Source organism: Triticum aestivum, chromosome 2A (genome assembly GCF_018294505.1).
Source record: "Triticum aestivum cultivar Chinese Spring chromosome 2A, IWGSC CS RefSeq v2.1, whole genome shotgun sequence".
Lineage (NCBI taxonomy): Eukaryota > Viridiplantae > Streptophyta > Magnoliopsida > Poales > Poaceae > Triticum > Triticum aestivum.
The window spans coordinates 17,804,656-17,820,989 of NC_057797.1; the positions used below are offsets into that span (position 1 = coordinate 17,804,656).

Genomic DNA, 16,334 nt, shown 5'->3' on the forward strand with positions numbered 1-16,334 from the left:
TCATAAAATTTACCAGCTCCAGCGTGGTTGGGTCCCTGTAGTAATTCTAGTTGTTGCATGGTCAGACCTAACACAAATGTACGACCAACGAACAAGCTAGGTGTTTCTTACCGTGTTCGCGTGCAGACTGAATGTTTTTCTCTTCCTCGCCACGTCACAACTTACCAACTTAGCAACATACTTTTCATCCGGTAAGTTGAAAACCAAGTTTCTATGCCGCGATTCGGCAATTAAAATCATTTCAATTCTTGATTTTCTCGGTTCCTGTTCTAGAACCTTACTTAGTCTCTTGACATCAACTTCTTCACCACCTATAGCATTCTCCGGAGAAATTCCAGATTCACGAATCACTCATGATATTAGATTTTTTTTCTCTTTGCAGGACCGTCGATATTAGAATTAACAATGGAAAGTTACTGAACTAGTTGCCTTGTAAACCTAGAGATGCGCCAACACAGGGGATGCTTGCTCAATTGTGGTAGGCCTGCACACGTAGCATTACAATGACGGTGAAAGGGTGACCGGAGTGCATGACTCGTCAAAGGAGATGACTTGGCTTGTTCTGGTTCAGCAGGAGAAAATGTGGCAAAATAATGCTCCCTATGGACTAAAACCACGACATTTATTTTGGATCGGAGGGAGTACTAACTATTGCAGATTCATCTTTTTGAATCTGAATTCAAATACACAACGATAGTTTTTAGACGGGGTTTATTTAATTTTATTGCAGTTCAATTTAATTGTGCAGAACAGAGATGCTCTATGTACAGTTGACACTACAAATGGTAAAGATATTCCTGGGTGAACTGGTTTTCTCTAGCAAAGGGTGGCGAGCCTTCTATAGGATTAGTGGTTGATTCCTTATAACCTTTTCTTCCATAGTACTTTTGTAGTTTTTCTTTTCTTTTTATTGCACCTTGGCATCTACCCATAGGGAACGACTGGGGTTGCGTTTGTGATTTTGTGCAGAGGCAGGAATCAATGAATTTTGGTCTTTGAAAAATAAATGTAGCTTTGGACAGTCTATGAGTATCCAACTTTTGGGTGTAGTTTGATTTTCCATTGCAACTTTAGAATTCTAACATTTACAGGAGGCTGTAATAACCTAAGCTTGATATCATTTTTTCCTTTTTGAAATTATTATGTGCATCAACCGACGAGGCCAGGGGTTGATCCTCCTTTTCTGCAAAACTCATATTTTTTTTCTGAAAATTACGGAATAGAGGCAAAGTGGTGTGGGCTTGAATGATACTCTTTCGTGTGCATATGATTAATTGGAAAATGTCAAATTCATACCCATAACTCTTTCTCTCAAGTCTAAATTTCACCATGTTAACATAAGTTGCACCTTTTTCCTTTGAAAAGGAGGTTGAAACCCCCGGCCTCTGCATCTATGCACACAAACATTTTTATTAAAGTCAATGCAATGCAATGAGACCAAAGTCATCAACAAGAGGAGTACAGAACATAACCAACTATGACGAAACCAAGATATGAATGGAACATCTATGACTAAGTCGACTTCTACCACAACAACGCCTTCACGAAGGGAAAAATGTCCTTGAGCCGTCGTCGTCCAACCGGGGATGACCAAGATAAGGATTTCCATCTTGGATGCCGCAATCAACCACTGAAGGTCATCAGTGAGGGAACACCTTCAACAAGGTAACAATACAAGTTCGTCGCTGCGGAGCCTGACCAATAAAGGTCAAGACATAAATTGCACATGGCTTCATATACTCCATTTTCCTTTTGTTAAATGAAATTATCATGTGGAAAAACTTTTGTTTTGCCAATGAACCAAAAATATGCCCATGATGAACAAAAGAATGGATAAGATCGGCACAAAAAAGCATAAGATAAATCAAACAAATTTTGTTGTTACAACAAGTATCAATGGAAAAAAAACTGCTAAGCCAATAATGAAATGCATACTGTTTTTGAATTATATAAACATGGGACTGACAGACAAAATAGGATGACCACGCAGAACAATCAACATGTGTGAAAATATTCTTTTTTCATAAACAAATATCTAACCAATATAGATAACCTTGGTGGCAAAGGAAATCTGTGCAACGACTTATGCTTCTGCAAACATGAATACATCCTATTCCTGTATTTTTTTCTTATAAAAATCATGGATTAGAGACATAATGGTGTGTGCTGAAATCTCAACTTTATACAGGTGACTATTGTTCTCAATTCTGAATTCCATCCCACGACAAACTTCTTTAGATCCATATTAACATAACTTACACATGGCTTCATATACCCTATTTTACTTTTTTGTAAATGAAAGAATCGAGTGATTTTTTTGTAAATAATTAACCAAAAATATGCACACATTGACCAAAAGCATAAATTAATCGAACAACTTTTGTTATCACAACAAGTATCCACTGAACAAAGAAAATAGCTGAAACAAGAAAAAGGGCATTTAAAATTTGCTTTTATGCAAACAAGTATCTAACGAAGAAAAGAGGATTAACAATGAGAATCAATCGAAGTGTGCGGAACATTTTTTGTTCTGACAAACAAATATCTTATGAATAAAATACTCCCTCCGTTTTCACTTTTGTAAGACGTTTTTAGACATTTAAGACAACACACACAACAGTTCAATTTCAGCTGTCTAAAACGACTTACAAAGGTGAACAGAGGGAGTAGATAAGTTTTGTGGAAAAAAAGTGTTTTAAACATCTTATGTTACATAAAAATAATAAAAACAAATACATTGGAGGTAAAAATAATGACTATTAATAAAATATTTTATAACACTTCCGCTTCGGTACAACCCCCCATAAACACATCAACGGAGGAGATCTCTCCATACCCCTTCATAATAAAGGGTATGATGGTCTTTTTTCCAAAATACGCCAGCAACAAATTTTTTTAGGCAGCCCGTGAAAATAAACAGTGGCTAACAGTATCCTGGGCCAGCCTTGCATTCTAAGGGAAATGAGCCAACCACTAGACTGACCCAACTATATTGACAAAGGAGCAGCGCGGTGTGTTAAGACTATTGACAGCGGTGACTTTTTGAACGCAAAAGAAATTCAAAATTAGTTTTTTAACATCCATACAAATTTTCTGAAAAGTAGAACAGATTTTAAACTCTGAATAAATTTTGGAAACTGAGATTTTTTTTGAAATTCCGAATAATATTTGAAAACACAAACAATTTTTAAAATCTGATTTTTTTTTTCTTCTGAAAATGCGACCATTTTTTTATATTTTCAAACTGTTTTGAAAAATATGAATAAATAAATAAATATGCTGCACATTTTGTAACATTGCGATTTAAAAAAAACAGCAACCTTCTAAAAGATTCCAGACTGGAAACCGGCCTGGTATCAACAGTTAGGGAATTCTTTTCAAATCATAGTTCTCGCCACCCTTTGTGCCATCGGGTGTGTGCACATCATCATAAGGGTAATATTTTTTAGGAAATCTATCATGGCACGTCATCGCAAGGGAAACCTTTTTTAGGAAATCTATCAACACATTCTCTTCTTCTTTTTCTTTCATGTTACCGGGTTTGTACAACACACCGGCTTTATTCAATTTCTTTATTACTCTCTACGTTGTTGAATGTGTAAAAAAAGTGATATGGAACGGACTCTTCCGACTTAACCGAAACCTCTATGTTGTACATGACGCACTTGTGGACTTTCATTAAATATACTCAAATTTTGTAGGCAAATGGGCATTGTCATCCTAGCACTCCACGCAAAATTTGAACAAATGCGGACACCAAACACAGGTGTGTCACGTCTGATCAGTATTTTAGGGATTATTCACCTGGAAAACCCTAGAAAATGTGTGAAATGTCAAAAATAGATGAAACTTGGTTTGGATGCTTCCCATGAGGATAGAATGACGTGGAAAATTTTTTGGGTCCATTTGACGAATATGTAAAAAAAAGTGCTATGGGACGGACTCTTCCGACTTAACCAAAACCCCTACGTTGTACATGATGTACTTGTGGACTTTCATAAAATATACCCAAAATTTTTAGGTTGCTGGGCATGGTCATCCTAGTACTCCACACAAAATTTGGATGAATTTGTACACAAAACACACGTTGTGTCACGTTCGGTCAGTATTGTAGGGATTTTTCACACACAGAAAACTGTAGCAATTCCATGAAATCTAGAAAATAGATGAAATATGGCATGGACGCTTGCCATGATGATAGTATTCAGTGGAAAAAATTTGGGTCCATTTGATGAATATGTCAAAAAAGAAGTGCTATGGGACGGACTCTTCCAACTTAACTGAAACCCCTATGTTGTATATGATGTACTCGTGGAGTTTATTAAAATATACCCAAATTTTGCAGGTAGCTGGGAGGAAATGGCTATTTCCTTCTCGTTCGTCTTTCCTCTCGCTCGGGCATAGATTGTTCGCACGAGGTTTTGAAAAAAAATACAGGTTTTAGAAAAAGTTTGTAAAATTTGAGACATGTTCATCGATCTGAAAACTATTCATGTATTTGAAAAAAAATCAGTGATTTGAGAAAAAGTTCACAAGTTTAAGAAATTAGACACGGACTTGAAACACAGTTCACGAATTTATGATAATTTCAGGATTTTAGAAAAATTCATGAATTTTAGAAAGGAAAAGAAAATGAAAATGAAAAAAGAGAAGGAGATCAAGAAAAAAACAGTAGAAAAATTAGACAAAACCAGAAAAAAAACAAGGCGTTGGCTTTTTTGTTTACGTCACGTCTGACAGCACGGCTGCGACCGAGAAATATTTTAGAACGCGGTATTTGTTCACGAGTTGGTTAGGACATAACAATAACAAAAGTTGCAATCTGTACACCAGCATCAGCTCTCCCAGTTGGTTAGTCGCACTGTGTGAATACAACGTGGTAATGAGTTCGAGTCTCACTACCTGCATCTATTTTTGAACATTAACAATTATATTAATGCCCGACCCTGTGGGTGTTGGCACAGAATTGGGCTCCGTGCAATGGAACATGCGTACAAAAATGGATACGATGAATGAAAAGACTATATTGCCCTTTATACGTTTTGGAGGGAGGTTGTACCGAAGCGGAACTCATTTTATAATACAAATGAAATAGATATGTTTAGCAACAGAATTAGAAAAATATGAAAAATAAAAGGTCAACACAAATAAAAAAGAGAAATTGTGGGAAAAATTATAAGGTGGGATTTCAACAATTGGGCTGGTCCACAGTCCGGGTCGCTCATCCGGGCTGAACCTTGCTCTTCCCCAACCCCTAGCTCCCAATTTGTTCACGAAAAAAAGTGGCCATTTCTGAGATCTCCCACCCACTCGAATCAGCTATGTCCTGCCAGCCATCGCCACCGTCGGCAAGGCCCCCGCCGCCCGCTGGAACCACCATCAGCGCTCTCGGGAACGACCTGCTCCGCGAGATCTTTGCCCGCCTTCCCGACGTCCCGAACCTCGCCCGTGCGGCCTTCACCTGCCATGCCTTCCTTTGCACAGTTGCTCCTGATGATTGGACTCAAAATCCACCCCATGGCTAGTTCGATCACTCACAGTTTAGACTTCAAAGGTGCATATGAACGCATGCACACTTCACCTCAGTCAACGTCCTTTACTGTGATTTTGTCTGACCGTCCTATCATTTCTTTAGCAATTAAGCACATAACCCATCGTAAGAATGGCAGAAAAGAACAACACCATTTAATCACTTGTGTCCAATGTGAAATCATTTTCATCGACTTTGTGTTATCTGTAAGTACTGAATTTTTTTATTGTAAGTATCTTGATTACTATTTCTACTGAGATTCCTATCAGGTCCAAAACGAAAAAAAACCATTCAAAGATGATGACTTCTGAAAAACACACAATGCAAGCCCACTTTGCTCGGACATACATTCTTTTGGCAATGCTCGATACATCTATAGAAACAAAACAATTGTTATTTCAACGTCCCTCTATTTCGGTAAGAGTAAAAGTGTTTGCGGAAGTCTGAATATCTTCTCTGATTTGCCCCATTTCAATTCTTCGCCGCGCGAAGTAGGCCGGGCAATTGGGGGCCGGAAGTGTGGTGCTTCCATTCTCCAGGACGAACACAACATATGACATAAGCGGTCTGTCATCTGGGTTCTCCTCGACACACAGGAGTGCTACATGGATGCAAAGCACAACTTCATCTAGTGAACAAGCATCCATGATAGATGAGTCCGGCAACTCCTTTGCCCGCCCTTCTTTCCACATATTCCATGACTGAAACAACCAAGAAGATCATATTATTATTTTTTCGTTAGTCAAAATAAAAAATGTTTTCAAAACTAGATCCCCTTTTCTAAATGAAACTTGTGAGAAGTCCTTTGTGTACTTACATAGATTATGAGGCTAGGGAAACCCATGGTTTCACTATTGGAGTTTCTTCTAATACCAGTTACAACTTCTAATAGTAACACACCAAAGCTGTATACATCAGACTTTGTAGAGAAGAGGCCTTCCATTGCATACTCAGGAGCCATGTAGCCACTGCTTGATATTTTTAGTTGTTAAACTGAGAGTTTTTTTTTAAAGAGAAGTTAATATGATATTTCTTTCAATGGATACTCACTAGGTCCCAACAACGCGTTGAGTATTTGCATTTTGTTGGTTATCGCCAAATATCCTCGCCATACCAAAATCTGCTATCTTGGGTTTCATCTCTGCATCTAGCAAAACATTTCCAACTTTTAGGTCTCTATGAGTTATTGTCAGTCTTGAATCTTGGTGGAGATAAAGAAGCCCCCTTGCGATCCCTTTGATTATATTAAATCATGTCGACCAATCCAGTAACAATTTTCTTGAGTCATCTGTAAATAGAAGGAATGTAAGAAAAAGAATGTTTTGAGTTGTTATAGGATATGATGGTGTGGTCCTAGAATATGTACCAAAAAGGGTAGCATCCAAGCTCTTGTTAGGCATATACTCATAAATCAATAACTTCTCATCTCCGTCCGCGCAACACCCGAGGAGTTGAACCAAGTTTCTATGTTGCAATTTGGCAATTAGAATTACTTCATTGCTGAATTCCTTTGTTCCTTGTTGAGAATCCTTACTAAGCCTTTTGATAGCTACTTCTTGACCACCTAACATTCCTTAGAGAATATGAAGATAAAACCCTAGATGCATGAGCCACTAAATTATGTTGATATTGCAATGAATAATATAGAAAGTTACTAAATGTGTTACCTTGTAAACTTTGCCAAAGCCTCCATGTCCAATCTTACACGTTTCACAGAAGTTGTGAGTTGCTATGACAATTTCCTCAAATCTTACAAATGGAAATTCATGATCATGGGGAGGGTTTCCTTCTTCAAGTTCACCCAATGATAATTTTTTACGCTTTCTCCACTTTTCGCTCTTACCTGCTTCCACAATATTATAATCATTTATTCTTTGATGAGTATATCATGGAAATAGAAATAATAATGAAATTGTTCCTTTTGACCCTTGGAATTTGCTGGTGTTCGACTAATACCCACACATACTTCCCTAGAATCCTCCTCTAACCCCTACCTCCTCACCCCATAGCATGTGCAGTGTGTACTCAATCAGGCTCACCTATTCCTCGATACCTCGAATTCATAGCAAGGTTACACATCATCAATCTTTGTTTTATGAAGCCAGGCGATGTCGAGTATGGTTTCTCTGGCATTTGTACTCCATTATTATTTTTAGTAGATTGTCCATCTTGATTACATCATTTGGTTAAAGCAAGCTAAACTCATATAAGGGTTATTTGCTCTGGTTTTACGCGTCCAAATGATGTAAAGATTTTGTATTCCAAGGGTACAACACGGTAGTAAATATGAATTGCAAGCTGAGATGGAATATCTCATTTTTTAGAGGGGTGGGGGCGGTTGGGGGGCTAAATGCACCTTTAAACTTTAACCATGCAAAGGCTATGAATAGGAGTACCAGAACAATTGCTAAAACTGGTAGCGCAATCCTCGCTACATTGCTCTCTGTCTTTTTACCTGTGCAATACATACATAGCGTAAATATGGTAAACAATAGAATTACTCCAATTACAAACTAGTAAAGGGAGAGATTTTGATTTGAAACTTAGTACAAGGAGAGAATGCGGTACCACCTGTCACATCTAGGCCAGCAAGTCGGAGATAGAGCGTGTTTCTACCAAACACCGCGCCAAGCTTTTCGGTGTCTACCAACTCCCCGCCCCAAACCAAGCACCTTGTCACGTTTCCTCCAGACCTGCTACTGCTCAGGTTAGCATACGCGTACGCCACACAGGAGCAGTTGCGGCTGCACTCTGTTGCGCACTCCTCGAATGTACTCTTGCCCCCACCGACGAGTGTGAACTTGTCGGGTGGCTTCATCCCCGGCAAGGCCAAGAAACCTTCACCACACCCGCCCAATGGCTCCTTCCGCCGGCATCCCATAGAGAACCTACCACCCGCCCACTCCTCCGTGCTAGCCGGCTCGAAACCATCTAGGCACTTGCATGTTGGGATTGCTGCCATCATATCACAGTAGCCGTACGGACCACAATAGCCGTATAGGCTGCATTCAGCGGAGGGCAACTTCACGAGGACTTCCCACGCAAACAACTTGTTGTTCCAGCTTTGGATTTGGAACTCGCCAGAGTAGGTCAGCACAAACCTAGTGTGCGAGGTTCCATCGGAGAGGCTATATGTGGTGTAGATCTCCTCATCGTTGTCAACGATGGCATGGTACATGATGACCCCTGTGCTGGCATTCACCTGTTGGTATCGGCCCTCGCTCACCACAAGGTCCCCTGTCCATGGGGCACTGCGCAACACCGGGCGCTTCCCGTCCCAGACGAATACCTGGAGGAATGTGGTGGGATCGAATCCAAAAGAAAAACGGCCCGACGAGGGGTCGCCGGGGCCTTTCCAGGATACGAGGCGGTCACCGCCATCGTGGGTGTTGTACTTGATCTGAAGCTTCATACCAGGGAGGTACGTGTCGGTGTGGTGGTCGAAGCTCTGCCACAACGTGGTGCCATTTGACGACCAGATAACAAGGTTACCGGTGTTCAAAAGCACCGCCGCAGGGGTAGACGACCCTGTTGTAGCGGATAGGTTGGTCGTCGTCCAGAGGACACGGCCGCCGCCATCACCATTAGAGAGAATGAGATTGGAGGAATTGGTGAGTGAGAGCACCGGTGAGGAGGAAGTGATGTTGATGGCTGGGGTTTCTCGGTTGGCGACCCACACCACGGTGAGCTCTGGAATGTCGTTGTACCATATGCCAAGATACAACTTGGCTGGAGTACTGGTGGAGTTGTTTGTGGAGAAGAAGCCTAAGGCGAAAGCACCCCCATCGGAGACGATGGTGCTGCCAGGGGAGAGCGGCTTACCAGGGACAAGCCGGTCGTCGGACGCACCGAACGGCGGGAACAGGAGGATCAACACCGCAGCGCGGCAGGTGAGAGCCAGCCAATCCATGGATCAACCAGGCGACAAAAATCTTGGTACAAAACTAGTCTGCAAAGTGGGAGTAACTGAGTAAGTGTATATATACTTGCACCCAATGAGCCTTGGTCTACAAGCCAAAAAAAGAAAAGGTTTGACGAAGATGAAGCACAGGCAGCCTCCAGGCATTTTCGTCCGTGGAAGAGGCAGATGACTGAATAATGCAAGATCTTGGAATGCTAGCAGGTTGGTTTGGGAGCTGAGAGTGTATTGGAGCTTTGGAGTTTACATTTCAGCTGTCCACGTCGGATTGGGATGCCACCGTCACTGCTGACTAGACAGATCAGTGACTGCTCATAAAATTAACCCGCTCCAGCGTGGTTGGATCCCAGTAGTAATTCTAGTTGTTGCATGGTCAGACCTAACACAAATGCACGACCAACGAACAAGCTAGGTATTTCTTACCGTGTTCGCGTGCAGACTGGATGTTTTTCTCTTCCTCACCACGTCACAACTTACAAAGTTAGCAACATACAGAGGGGGGTACTTTTCATCCGGTAAGATGAACGAATATGCTGCGATTCGGCAATTAGAATTATTTTATTCTTGGATTGCTCTGTTCCTTGTCTAGAACCTTACTTAGTCTCTTGACATCAACTTCTTCACCACCTACCGTTCTCCGGATAAATTCTAGATCCATGAACCACTCAACTCCGTTGATTTTAGATTTTTTTTCTTTGCAGGGATCGTCGATATTAGAATGAACAATAGAAAGTTACTGAAGTTGCCTTGTAAACCTAGAGATGCGCCAACACAGGGGATGCTTGCTCAATTGTGGGAGGCTTGCATGCACACGTTACAATGACGGTGAAAGGGTGACGGGAGCGCATGACCGTTCAAAGGAGAGGACTTTGGTTTTTCTGGTTCGACAGGAGAAAATGTGACAACATAATACTCCCTCCAATCCAAAACAAATATTGTGATGTTTTCTCCACTTTCACGGCTCATGAATCTGTTGCAAGGCTTGGATGGATAAAGAGGATGTGGGAGCTCAATAATAAGTAGAACATCTATGTTTTAATTGCTTTCTACCAGACTATTTACTTGTAATGTGGTGAGCTAAGCTACTTGCTTTGGAGGTGTACTTTTGTGAACTAAGCTATTTGCTTTGGAGATGTACTGTTATCTGAACTGTGTTGTATCTAATATTACACTATGTGCATGTTGTTGTGGCAGATGGATAAATCTAGAAAGAAACAAGAAGAAAAGGAATTTGAGGCGGCCATGCTTGCATTTGCTTTGGATGTGGCGTCGTCAAGTGTGACACTGCCGTACGCATCAAGAAAGTTACATTTTGTTACAGGCCTCCAATGGGTAGAAGAGAAGGAGAAAGATGCAAAATCTTTCTATGCTATGTTCAGAATGAGGAGGTCAGTGTTTCGCACATTGCATGATCTGTTAGTTCAGAAGTATGGGCTTGAGTCAACTTCCAACATTTCATCCAAAGAAGCATTGGCACAATTTTTATGGACTGTGGGTACATGTCAGACAACTGACAATGTCGCAGATCAGTTTGCACATAGTCGTTCTGTCATTAGTAAAAAATTCCACGAGGTTTTGGAGTGTGTAGACCGCATGGCCGGTGATTACATAAGACCAATTGATCCAACTTTCTCTGAACCACACCCAGTTGGCCTCATTTTCAACATGCTATTGGAGCCATTGATGGAACACACATTAAGGTGATTGTGCCTAAGGAGTTGGAGCCCCAACACAGGAATAGGAAAGGTTACACAAGTGAAAATGTTATGGCAGTGTGTGATTTTGATATGAGGTTCACGTTTGTTGTTCCCGGATGGCCCGGATCTATTCATGACACACGTGTATGGAGCGATGCCATAGTTCGTTATGATCACTTTCCATAACCCCCCACAGGTAACATCTCGCATGTATCCATATTGTTATATACAGGATGGTATGTTGTAAATTTCTAATTTCTTTTGTTCATGTCGTAATGTAGATAAATATTATCTTGTCGACTCCAGATATCCAAACAGGGTTGGATATCTATCTCCATACAAAGGGCAACGATACCATGTACCAGGTTTCCAACAACACCCACCATTTGGGAGATATGAGACATTCAACCACCGACATTCTTCTTTGCGATATGTCATCGAAAGAACATTTGGTGTTCTCAAGATGAAATGGCGAATTCTTGGAGATGGAGGCATACCTCTGCAGAATCCTGTGTGAAAAGAACTGGGCCTAAGTGTCGTCGTTTTAGTTCAAATTTTGGATCGGAAGGAGTACTACTAACTAATGCAGATTCAGCTTTTGAACATGAATTCAAATTCACAATGATATATAGTTTTTAGATGGAGTTTATTTAATTTAACTGCAATAACAGAGATGTTGTATGTACAGTTGACACTATAAATTGTAAAGATATGACTGGGTGAACTGGTTTTCTCTAGCGAAGGATGGGATTAGTGGTTGATTCGTTACAACCTTTTCTTCCAAACTTTTGTAGTTTTTTCTTTTCTTTTTATTGCACTTTGGCGTCTATTCATACTGAACGATGGGGGCTGCGTTTGTGATTTTGAACAAAGGCCGGAATCAACGAATTTCAGTCTTTGAAAAATAATATAGCTTTGAAAATTCAAAAAATAATATAGCTTTGGACAGTCTATGGGTCTCCAACTTTAAGGTGCATGCAGTTTGATTTCCCATTGCAACTTTAGAATTCTAACATTTACAGGAGGCTCTGGGTTTGATATCATTGAGCCTGTGATGACCTGAGTTTTGATATCAGATGACAGTTAACTGTCATATGAGCCGGACACTTTTCGATGGAACATGCATCAGAATGGCAAATTTTCGGTCAAATCCATGTATGATGCAATGGTACATTGTGATGCTCCGGTAGATAACAGGAAATTGTGGAAGCTAAAAATTCCTCTAAGAGTGAAGATTTTCCTCTGGTTTCTAAACAAAGGAGTCATTCTAACTAGAGATAATCTGGCACGACGAAACTGTCATGGGCCCAAGTCATGTGTCTTTTGTCAACATGGCCTAGCAGGCCCTACATGAGTTTTTTGGCTCGATCAATGAGAGGGCTTGCTGGTCCATCTCCAGAGCAGCGGCCATGTGACGTTTTTTACGCGTAAGCAGACGTTCGATCTAGTACATCCGTTCGCGTGATCCAACGGTACAGGATGCCAAATCGTTTCGATCTAGTACATCCGTTCGCGTGATCCAACGGTACAGGATGCCAAATCGTTGTGAAGGGCCCTAGCTAGCCGAGTTATACTATTTAGTAATGTGGTGTGGTGTGATTGTTTAAAAATTGTAAGGATTGTTTAATTGATGTTGATGCTACGGACGATCTTTAGGATTCAGGATCATTGTGCTCAAGCGATGCAGACTCCACCACCAGATTTTTGGTTATTCATACACCAATACATTGTGATTGAAAATGTTTTCTTTTTTCTTTACAAAAATGATTCAAAAGGTGATATTAAGATCTACCACTCCCCCCGTTGCAAAACAAATGTCGTGGTTTTAAACTCAAACCAGAGTGTGTATTGAACTCATTTTTTTTCTTTTAATTTTGGTGCCTTGAGGCGATGACTTTTGCTCTGGCCGTCTGACCGGGGATCCTAGTCGAGGGAGCGAGGGGACTAGGTGATCGCGCATTAGAGCATCCACGGTGTGGTCACCTCTAGACCTGCCTCTAAGGCCTTGGAGCCTGATGCTACACGGGAGTGTTCGGTAGCCTGCATCAGATTCAATCAGGCCCGCGCGCGATGTAGTTTTGCTCAGTTTGGTTGTCTGCCTTGCACCTAAAAATCGATCCACATGATATTTAAACCACCTCTAGGCCTGGCCGAAAAAATGCAACCACTAAAAATGGAAGGTCTTCTTGAACTTCAACGACTCAAGCTGGAACATCTTTTTGAACTGCAATGACTCAGTGTGGTCACCTCCTATGTCATCGTCACTAACCACACTGACTAACGCAAATTTCAAAAAGAAGATCGGGATATCAAAACAAAATTCAGATTTGAAAAATGTTCACCACTTTGCAAAATGTTCTAAAATCTAAAGATGTTCTTGAATTTCAAAAAAATTCCTCAGATTTGAAAAATGTTTATAGATTCAAAAAATGGTCATGACTTCAACAAATTTTCCTGAATTTTGTAAAAAAAATGTTTGTGAATGCAAAACATGTTGATCAATTTAAAAATGTCCACGAATTCAAAAAATGTTTGCGAATTCAAAATAAAATCATGAATTTAAAGAAAGGTAAGTGAAACCAAAAAATGTTCATGACTTTCAAAAAACTATTGAACAATTCAAAAAATATTCCTGAAGGTCAAAAAATATTCATGAATTTGAAAAATGTGCATTAATTTCAAAATACATTCATGAATTGCAAAAATATCTATGAATTCCAAAAAAAATCCATGGATTTCAAAGCAACTCTATTTGAAGAAATCATGGCAAATTTCCATAAATTGTTTGTGAGTTTGAAAACATGCTCATGAATTTGAAAATGTTCACCACTTTTTTAAAAGTTCATGAATTTTTACAAAAATTGCAATTTTCAAAAAAAAAATATGAATTCAATATTTTAAAATTGTGTACTCCCTTCCTTCGGCTCTCCACACAAGGCTTTCCACAACAACGCCTTGTTGCACATCTCGCTCTGTGCAACACGTGCACGCATGATGTCTACACTATGCACAATACGCACCCCCTGCTCCTCCCGCAAGCGCTTTAGCCTGGCCCATGGCAGGGCGAGCGCCCCTGTTTATTTTCTTCGGTATTTTATTTTTTTCCTTCACTAAAAAATGTTCAGGAAAAACTAGAATTTTTGAAAAAAAATCATGATGTTGAAAAATGTTCGCAAATTCAAAAATGTTCTACAATTTCAGAAAATGCCCTCAAATTTGGAAAACATAAGTAAAAAATTTATGAACTACAAATTTTTTTCATGAATTTTAAAAAAATTGTGAAACTAAAACAAGTTCATGTTTTTTCAAAAATTTGGGAGTTTGAAATTTTTTCATGACTTCCAAAAATATTTGGGAATTCAGAAAAATGTTCATGAAGTTCAAAAAATGATCTACAATTTCAGAAAATGCACTCAAATTTGGAAAATGTAAGTAAAAAAATTTGTGAACTACAATTTTTTTTCATGAATTATAAAAAAATTTTGAAACTAAAACAAGTTCATGATTTTTCGAAAATTTGGGAGTTTGAATTTTTTTCGTGAATTTCAAAAAATATTTGCGAATTCAGAAAAATGTTCATGAAGTTCAAAAAATGTTTCTGAGTTTGAAAAATGTTCACCAATTTCAGAAAACTGTTCTCAAATTCCAAAAGGAGTTCATGAATTTCGAAAATTGTTTCGAGTTTGTAAAACATGTTCATGAATTTCAAATTTTGTTCTCAAATTAAAAAATGTTCACCATTTTTATAAAATTTTAGTGAATTTTTAAATTGTTTTCAATTTAGAAAATATATTCAAGGATTTAAAATTATTTGTGAATGTAAACACGTTTGTGTATTTGACAAAAGAAAGAATAGAAAAGGAAAAAATGAGAAAGTAAAAAAGAAAATGGGGAAAAGAAATAAAGAAAAAGGAAAATAATAAAACGAAAAAAGGAAGAAAAAAATCAGTTCAAGGAAGGTTCTAGTACCTTCCCAAAACTGGTTAGGAAAAGAACTAGAATGGGCTGGCCCATATAGAAGGACAAGGGGTGTGGGGGTAAGCGTTTGATTGCTATTCCCGAACCGACACGAGGAATAGGATGCCCCCACCATAGTTTCTAGCCTCCTGGTTCCTTAGGCCACCGCTGCTGAGCCACTTTCCTTTAGTTCTTGGGTCGCTGCTCGACCCTTACTTGGCCAGCTGCCTCACCCGTCCTTAGACGACACCTAGGCCGGTCTCCGTCGCTCCAGCATGGATGGACTTGCACGAAGCCCTTCCACGTTTCCTAATTTTCAAAATAGTTGAACTTCTAGGTTTTTCTAAGTCAAACTTGCTTAAGTCTGACCATTTTATAGAAAAATGTGCTAAGATCTATAACACAACATACACATATAGTCAAACTAAATCGAGATTGACTTTGGACATATGCATAACTTCAATTATTTTGAAACGGATGTAGTATTAGCTATCAATGAATTATTACTAGTTTACCCATTTTCCAAAATCATATACTAAATTTACTTTTTGGTATATCTCTGAATTATTTTGAAAGTTGTTAATTTTTTGACTCTTACTTGATTCTCGTGTTTTACATTGATTTTGCTTTTCCAAAATATGCAACATGATAATAAAGTGAAGCGGCGTGCTACAACCAGCCACATCGATGCTATGACCACGGTCGGTGGTTGTCGCGACCAGCCATGACGGTGCCCTCGTCGGAGCTCGACGACCATTGCTTATACGAGTGTTTGGGAGCGTCGACGGGACTAGTGCAGGGCGGCATGCGGACAGGGGATTTTTTTTCATTTTGTTGCGAGCGACGCAAAGGCAGTACACCGCATGGCAAGATCAAAAGGTCTACACGAGGGGGCATCTAGCGGTTGGCGAGGCGATTAGTAGGTCGACGCCCATTACACTAGTGTTAAAAAAGCTTTTATATTATGGGATGGAGGGAGTATTTTTTTAGGTGATTGGAACACTGAAAAAGAGAGATCTTCGTTGAAACAATTATATTTTTTTTAGGAATTGAAACAGTCATATATACGTAATAATTATAACAAAAGACTTAAACAAGAAATCAAATAAGTGAGTTTACTCGTGGGCCTTTAGCCCAAGTAAACAACGTAGCAGACGCCTCACTCCACAGTCACACACCGGTCTCCACTTCCCTAAAAAAAAATCTCAAAAAGAAAACTTCCCTAAAAAAA

General features: G+C 39.6%; 1 pseudogene; it reads right to left on the reverse strand.

Annotated features, from left to right (window-relative positions):
• Positions 1-5,928: 5,928 nt before the first annotated feature.
• LOC123191348 (G-type lectin S-receptor-like serine/threonine-protein kinase B120) lies at positions 5,929-9,440 on the reverse strand (annotated as a pseudogene).
• Between the last annotated feature and the right edge of the window lie 6,894 nt (positions 9,441-16,334).